This window comes from Rhinopithecus bieti, unplaced genomic scaffold (assembly GCF_001698545.2).
Source record: "Rhinopithecus bieti isolate Rb0 unplaced genomic scaffold, ASM169854v2 scaffold_2654, whole genome shotgun sequence".
Taxonomy (NCBI): domain Eukaryota; kingdom Metazoa; phylum Chordata; class Mammalia; order Primates; family Cercopithecidae; genus Rhinopithecus; species Rhinopithecus bieti.
The window spans coordinates 665604-673104 of record NW_016804048.1 but is presented as its reverse complement, the minus strand read 5'-3'; the positions used below and the strand labels follow the sequence as shown (position 1 = coordinate 673104).

Here is a 7501-nt window from a genome sequence, read left to right as displayed (position 1 = left end):
GTGAGTGCGGGGATAGAGGCAGGTTGCTTTTGGGGATCGTGAGTGCGGGGGATAGAGGCAGGTTGCTTTTGGGGATCGTGAGTGCAGGGGATAGAGGCAGGTTGCTTTTGGGGGATCGTGAGTGCAGGGGATAGAGGCAGGTTGCTTTTGGGGATCGTGAGTGCGGGGGATAGAGGCAGGTTGCTTTTGGGGATCGTGAGTGCGGGGGATAGAGGCAGGTTGCTTTTGGGGATCGTGAGTGCAGGGGAAGGTGGCAGGTTGCTTTTGGGGGATCGTGAGTGTAGGGGATGGCAGCAGGTTGCTTTTTTTAGTCGGGGTGAGCCTGGTTTGTGTTTCATATGCATGGTCACGTCCCTTATGTGCCAGACATTTACTGCGTGCCCCCACCATGTGCTGCGGCCTGGAGATACAACAGTGAACAGTGAGCAGCCTAGATAAGCAGCTCCTCCTGGAGCTTACTTTCTGGCGGGCAGAGTGGACAGTAAACAAGCAGGCAAGGACAGGTGATAATTGCAGGTTGAGGTAAGCAGGATGAAGAAATAAACAAGGTGATGTGAGGGCAAACCAAAGGGGCAGCAGATAGAGAGATGGGGTGGCCCCTCCGAGGAGACATTTGAGCTGGGCCTGAAGCACGAGCCTGAGCCAGCCGTGGGCAGTGCCAGAACCGTGTGTGTCAAAGGCCACAGGGCCAGAAGAGACTGGGCAGGTGGAGTCAGCCCGGGGAGCCTGTGTGCCTGAGGAAAGGCAGCACAAGGAGTGCAGTAGGAGGGAACGAGTGAGTCTGGAGAGTGGACAGCACAGGGCCTTGCTGGCCACTGGGAAGGGTCTGATTTTATCCTAAGATCAGGGGAAGGCCACTGAAGGGCTTTGAGCAGGCTTGACTTGATCTCATTTGTGGGTTTATTTTTTTGTTTTTTGTTTTGTTTTGGTTTTTGAGACACAGTTTCGCTCTTGTCACCCAGGCTGGAGTGCCATGGCGAGCGCGATCTTGGCTCACTGCAACCTCTGCCTCCTGGGTTCAAGTGATTCTCCTGCCTCAGCCTCCCGAGTAGCTGGGTTTACAGGCATGTGCTACCATACCCAGCTAATTTTTTTTGTATTTAGTAGAGACAGGGTTTTGCCATGTTGGTCAGGCTGCTCTCCAACTCCTGACCTCAGGTAATCCACCTGCCTCAGCCCCACAAAGCGCTGGGATTACAGGCATGAGCCACCGCACCCGGCCTCATTTGTAGTTTTTAAAGATCACCCTACATACTGCATGAAGGGTAAGCCGCATAAGCAGTTCTCTCCATAGCCACCAACTAGGCAGAATGCAGTCAGTTCTCAAGCTAATTCCAGCTGACATTTCTTGAACCCCCTGCTAGGTGCCATGGACCACACTTGGTGCTTTTCAGGCGCATCATCTCATTCACTCCTCACTGCCCAGTTTCTGGTTTATCCAGGAAGTACCAATGTAAGCTGTGATTCACTGTCTTGCAGGAGTCCCCAGAAACCCAGCGTGCAGAGGGGCAGGGAGTGGGGAGCGGCAGTGCAGTGGGGGAGGCGGATTTAGATTTAACACCAGAGCAGCAGCTGGTGCTTCGTCCATTTTAGGACAACTCATTCTTGTGATTAGCTGGAGGTTCACTCTTGTTCAGAAGCCGGAATGTAAACGGCTGTTCCCTCTGCCTTCCCCCAGAGGTAGCAATCAACTGAGAGGTACAGAGCCATCTTCCATTCAATCAGCCAGCCCTTTGGGTTCACAAAGAAATGATGGTTGGCTTTTGAAATCAATTCTTGCTAAGCTCACTCCTAAGATGAAAATTTTCAGGGGACAGAAACCCTGTCCTGGGGAACTCTGGGACACATCATTCCCCACAGCATTCAGATTAAAAATGCCTTCTATTAACACATTTTGGGGCAGGGCACGGTGGCTCACACCTGTAATCCTAACACTTTGGGAGGCCGAGGCAGGCGGATCACCTGAGATCAGGAGTTCCAGCCTGGCCGATATGGTGAAACCTCGTCTCTACTGAAAATACAAAAATTAGCCGGGCATGGTGGCAGGCACCTGTAATCCCAGCTACTCAGGAGGCTGAGGCAGGAGTATCGCTTGAACCCAGGATGTGGAGGTTGCAGTGAGCTGAGATCATGCCATTGCACCCAGCCTGGGGAACAAGAGTGAGACTTCATGTCAAAAAAAATATATATATATACACACACACACACACGTACGTATATATGTATGTATATGTATATATGTGTGTGTGTGTGTATATATTTTTTGGGGGGATTCTGAGTGTCAGTGGAATTTGGGTAAAACAAGAAATGGAGACAGCACTCAAAAGGCTTCAGAGAGATTCTCTAAGCCTGTTTGCCAGATTTCTTAAGCAAGCAGGTGCCCAGGCAAGCTTGATCCTGAGATGAACTCAAGGTGCTCGAGCTACCCTGAAACACTGCTGCATTTCAAAAAGAAAAAAGAAACCCAGGACCTTTTCCCCCTTTCATCTTTCCAAACAAGCAACCTAAAATATTTAACTGGGCCCATTGCATCATTCATGAATCTGACAGTACTCGTTCTCACAATCCTATGTGCACACAACTACAAGTCCAGGGCCCTAATGTTTACCTTTTCCAGATAATAGGTGAGGTTGTCCAAGCTGGCCTCCCTCTCTGCTGAGTGCACTCCAGCAGCTTCCCGATGTCGGCCTTTAGAACAGCCTGAATTTCAGTTAAAAAATAAGTTTCCCCTGTCACACTATGCCTTCTTGAATCTGATAGCTTAAGTGCAGTAAAATCTGATAAATGTAGCTTTTCTGTGCCCGTTTCAGGCCGCATTTAGAAGGCAACATCAACAGGATTTTCCTTTTCCTAGACACAGCTCAACTCCATAAAGGACTTCTGTTTTGTAATCTGTTTTCGAGATCTGATGCGTGTGTTTCTAACACCCCGTCACGTGAGGAGGTCTGACGTAGTCACCCAACATGACTATGAGAAAATATACTGCAAAGATGTGTGTGGGATGGTGCAGCCAGCTCACTGAAGCAAAATGTCCTTTGTCGGAAAACTTTCCGCAGGGAATAACAGACCTGTGCAGTAGATTTCACTTTGATATGGCCCCTGCGCTGGCCCAGTATGGACTGCAGGTTTGACTTTTGCAGGATTCCAGGTCAGTATCCTAATACAGTGCGTTCTTTTTTTAGTTAGGTTTTATTTCTAAGTTTCTTTTTATAGAAGACAACTTGCCATAGAGGGAGGAGAAAGTTGCTCTGTCGATTCAGTTGTTATTATGTACGTTAGGAGCTGCGTGGCCAAGGGCTGGCAAGAGGGCTCTTGGCCTTTTCCTCTGATTAGAAGATTTTTAAAAATGGAGTTTAATCTGGCCCTGGAGAGTGGCTTTGAGTAAGTGACTTGTAAGTAAGTGACTAAGAATGTAGACTGAAAAGGTTTACTTCACTCTCCTCTCTGTAATGTCTTAGAGCTTTACTAATAACAATACACCAGATTTTACTAACAAGCCCTATAAAGATCTGCATAATAAACGCATTAGTTAACAATTTAAAGAGATTTTTCAAGCTTTTTTGTTTTTGCATGGTAAGAATTAGGGTTTATATGGAAACTATCATTTTAAGTTTTCTGTGCATTTCAGTAAGATCACCTTAACTAATTGAAAGGAGAGAAAATTTAATTAAGCTGGAAATACTGGGAAGTAGTTAAAGTCAGATTATTGCCAAGAATTGTTTCCCTTATTTTCAAATTCATTCCCAGAATGAGTGAACCAATACTTAAAAGCAATATCCAGGATAGATTACTGTGACCAAGCTAACCTTTGAGACTTGGAAGGCCAGGATGCAAGCAGTGATAGATTGATTGTATAAACAGATTGTAGGTAGCAGCCTCAAAGAACAATTTTCACCTGTGTCTAGTGTGGAATGGACTGTTGCTCCACCTGGTTTTTCAGCCATGTTCAAACTCAAGAAATAGTCATCGCCTCAAACTTGGAAAATTAAGGACAGGTATGGAGAGTGGGTATATCTGCGTGACTGCGGGTGTGTCTGTATTTCTGTATCCCTTGGTCTCCATCTGTCTCCTGAGGATTTCTGCTTTGTGTTTCACCACATTTTATTCACTGTCTCTTTAGTCCTTTGAGGCTTATATAGATTTATTTTATTGAGTAAAATAATTTTTAAATAATTTCTTAGAAAATTATTTAAGATTTTTAATTAAATTTGTTTTGACTTTTTTTTGTTTTGGTTTTGGTTTTGGTTAGCACAGCAGTTCTCAAATTTTTTGGTCTCTAGACTCCCTTACACTCTTACAATCATTGGGTATGCAAAGAGCTTTTTGTTATCTGAGTTCTTTCTATCAATATTTACCATATTCAACATTTTAAATAAGAATTGAAAGAACTATTAGATTGATGCAAAGGGAATTGCAGTTTTGCCACTATTTTAATTGCACCTACCTAGTATTTATTAACCGACAGAAAATGACTGTGATAAATCCAACGGAATGATAAAATAACATTTTATTAAAAGTAACTATGGCCGGGTGCGGTGGCTCAAGCCTGTAATCCCAGCACTTTGGGAGGCCAGAGACGGGCGGATCACGAGGTCAGGAGATCGAGACCATCCTGGCTAACACGGTGAAACTCCGTCTCTACTAAAAATTACAAAAAACTAGCCAGGCGACATGGCGGGCGCCTGTAGTCCCAGCTACTCGGGAGGCTGAGGCAGGAGAATGGCATAAACCCGGGAGAGGGAGCTTGCAGTGAGCTGAGATCCAGCCACTGCACTCCAACCTGGGCGACAGAGCGAGACTCCGTCTCAAAAAAAAAAAAAGTAACTATTTTCTAAAACAAAAAAAATAGTAAGAGGACTAGTACTGTTTTACATGTTTGCAAATATTTTAAAGTCTGGCTTAATAGAAAGAGAGCTAGATTTTCATCTGTGCTCCTGCCTTCAGCTGTGGCATGCTGTTTTAGTGGAAGTATATAAAGGAAATCCAGCTTCTCACAAATAGGTAGTTGGAAAGGGAAGGAATTTTTTAATAGCCTTTTCAGCTAATTATGGATATTCTTTGATACTACACCAAAACTTGACAAGTGATAATTTCCTAAAAGTGTGTTTTTATTAGTAAATCTTTAAGAGATTGCAGAGAGAAGAGTGAAGCAATCCTACATTCTTAGAATTCGAAGGCACTTTCTCAAGGCTGCTCTCGAGGGCAAGTTCCCCTCTGCTCACTCTCAACATCACCAACAACGGCTTGTCATGCCTACAGGTGCAGAGAGTACAAAGATGAATCAGATTATCCCTGTTCTCAAGGAGCTCATAGGGAAGATAAAAATGTGAACAAATGCATGATACCATGCATTGTAATGATGGGAAACCAAAAACTAGAAATTCTGGAGGAGCAAGGCTATCCAGATAAGACATCAACTGAGACAAGAACAAGCGAGGATTGCCAGGCAGGCGAACTAGGGACTAGGAGAGAAGGATAATTTTTTTTTTTTTGAGAAGGAGTCTCACTGTGTCTCCCAGACTGGAGTGCAGTGGCGTGATCTCGGCTCACTGCAAGCTGCACCTCCCAGGTTCACGCCATTCTCCTGCCTCAGCCTCCTTAGTAGCTGGAACTACAGGCGCCCGCCACCACGCCCGGCTAATTTTTTGTATTTTAGTAGAGACAGGGTTTCACCGTGTTAGCCAGGATGGTCTCGATCTCCTGACCTCGTGATCCACCCGTCTCGGCCTCCCAAAGTGCTGGGATTACAGGCATGAGCCACCACACCCAGCCTGAGAAGGATAATCTTAAGAGGAAATACAGTTTCTCTCCTAAGGCTTTATTCAGGCAGAATGTAGAAGTCTTCCAAAGTTATAAGAAAAGGGACCCATGACAAGGGAGAGTGTGTGTGTGTGTGTGTGTGCTGGGGGGAGGTGGGGAGTATGGATGTGGGCAGTGGGGAGGCTAGGATGGAGAAGAGGACTTCTGCTTTTTACCTTAATGCATATCTGTGCTGTTTCAGTCTTTGACCATGAACATAGATTCATTTTCTTTTTCTAAAGCTAGGAAATTCTAAAAAGCAAGTGAAGAAAGTTCATTTCAGTCATCAAAAGTATCTTAAGTGCCTCTGTTTACATTATATGTATGTGTTTTTAATTATATAAGGCTGAAGCATAGCAGGAGACAAAAAATTGAAAATTCCAAATATGCTAATTTACTAGAATTTCCCAGTGGCATTTATATAAAGTCTAATTATAAAATATGTTTATCATATATTTATATAATTCTTAAAAGTACTTTACATATTTGTACAATATACTTTATGTAAATATACACAAATGTCCTTATAAGTATGATATATAATTTTATATTTAATTTATACAGGCTGGCTGTGGTGGCTCAGGCCTGTAATCCAAGCATTTTGGGAGGCCAAGGTGGGAGGATCACTTGAACCCAGGATTTGAGACCAGCCTGGACAACATAGTGGGACCCCATCTCTAACAAAACATTTAGAAACTATCCAAGGATGGTGGCACACGCCTGTAGTCCCAGCTACTGTTGGGGGATGGGGGAAAGCTGAGGTGGAAGGATCACTCAAACCCAGGAGTTCAAGGCTGTAATGAGCCATGACAGCACCACTGCCGTCTGATGGCACTCCAGCCTGCGTGGCAGAGCAAGACCCTGTCTTAAAAAAGAAAAAAGATAATAAAAGTAAAATAATGTATATGGAGATTTATATTTTGTTTATATATAAAATACTGGATGACCATTCATCCTGATTTTTTGAGGTACAATCCCAATGTATACCTGTTTTCCTGGCACTAGTTGTACCTCCTTTCTCTCTCAAGTGTCCTGTTTTGGATGCTGAATTATATGTTCATCCTATTTCTATATCTGTGCTTATAAAATGTATTTAAATATAATATATGTCCATGTATTTATATATGCATGCTTGTATTTGCACACACATGTGGCTGTATACATATGTGTACTATACATGTTAAAAATATACTTTAGGCCAGGCACAGTGGCTCACGCCTGTAATCCTAGCACTTGGGGAGGCCGAGGTGGGCAGATTACAAGGTCAGGAGTTCAAGACCAGCCTGGCCAACATGATGAAACGCTGTCTCTACTAAAAATACAAAAATTAGCCAGGCATGGTGGCACACACCTGTAATCCCAGCTACTTGGGAGGCTGTGGCAGAAGAAAAGCTTGAACCCTGGAGGCAGAGGTTGCAGTGAGCCAAGATCGCACCACTGCACTCCAGCCTGGACAACAGAGTAAGACTCCACCTCAAAAAAAAAAAAAAAAACTAAAAAATATGTTTTAAAAGCTATTCCAGCTAAAATGCAAACTCAGGAAAATAGTGACATTAAAGTCAGGTGGCCAGCTACCCAATTACAAATTACTTTATGTTTTTAAAAATATTGACTTACCCAAATTTTTATATCTAGAATATTTTTGTTAGCCTTTTTATGCTTATCCCATCTCGGTGAATTTATTGCACAAAACTTGCTTTTT

General features: G+C 43.7%; 1 protein-coding gene across 13 annotated transcripts in view; it reads left to right on the top strand.

Annotated features, from left to right (window-relative positions):
* ZBTB38 (zinc finger and BTB domain containing 38) overlaps nucleotides 1-7501 on the top strand; it is a 145849-nt gene that overhangs the window by 125562 nt on the left and 12786 nt on the right. The window contains exons 1-2 of one of the 13 annotated variants that reach the window (XM_017862736.1): nucleotides 2815-3148; nucleotides 3906-3995. The exons of 11 other annotated variants lie outside the window; for them this stretch is intronic. The gene's annotated coding sequence lies outside the window, so the exon portion shown is untranslated. Of the gene's footprint in view, nucleotides 1-2580; nucleotides 3149-3905; nucleotides 3996-7501 lie in introns of those variants that run through there. One more of the 13 variants, XM_017862728.1, reaches the window with a different exon arrangement.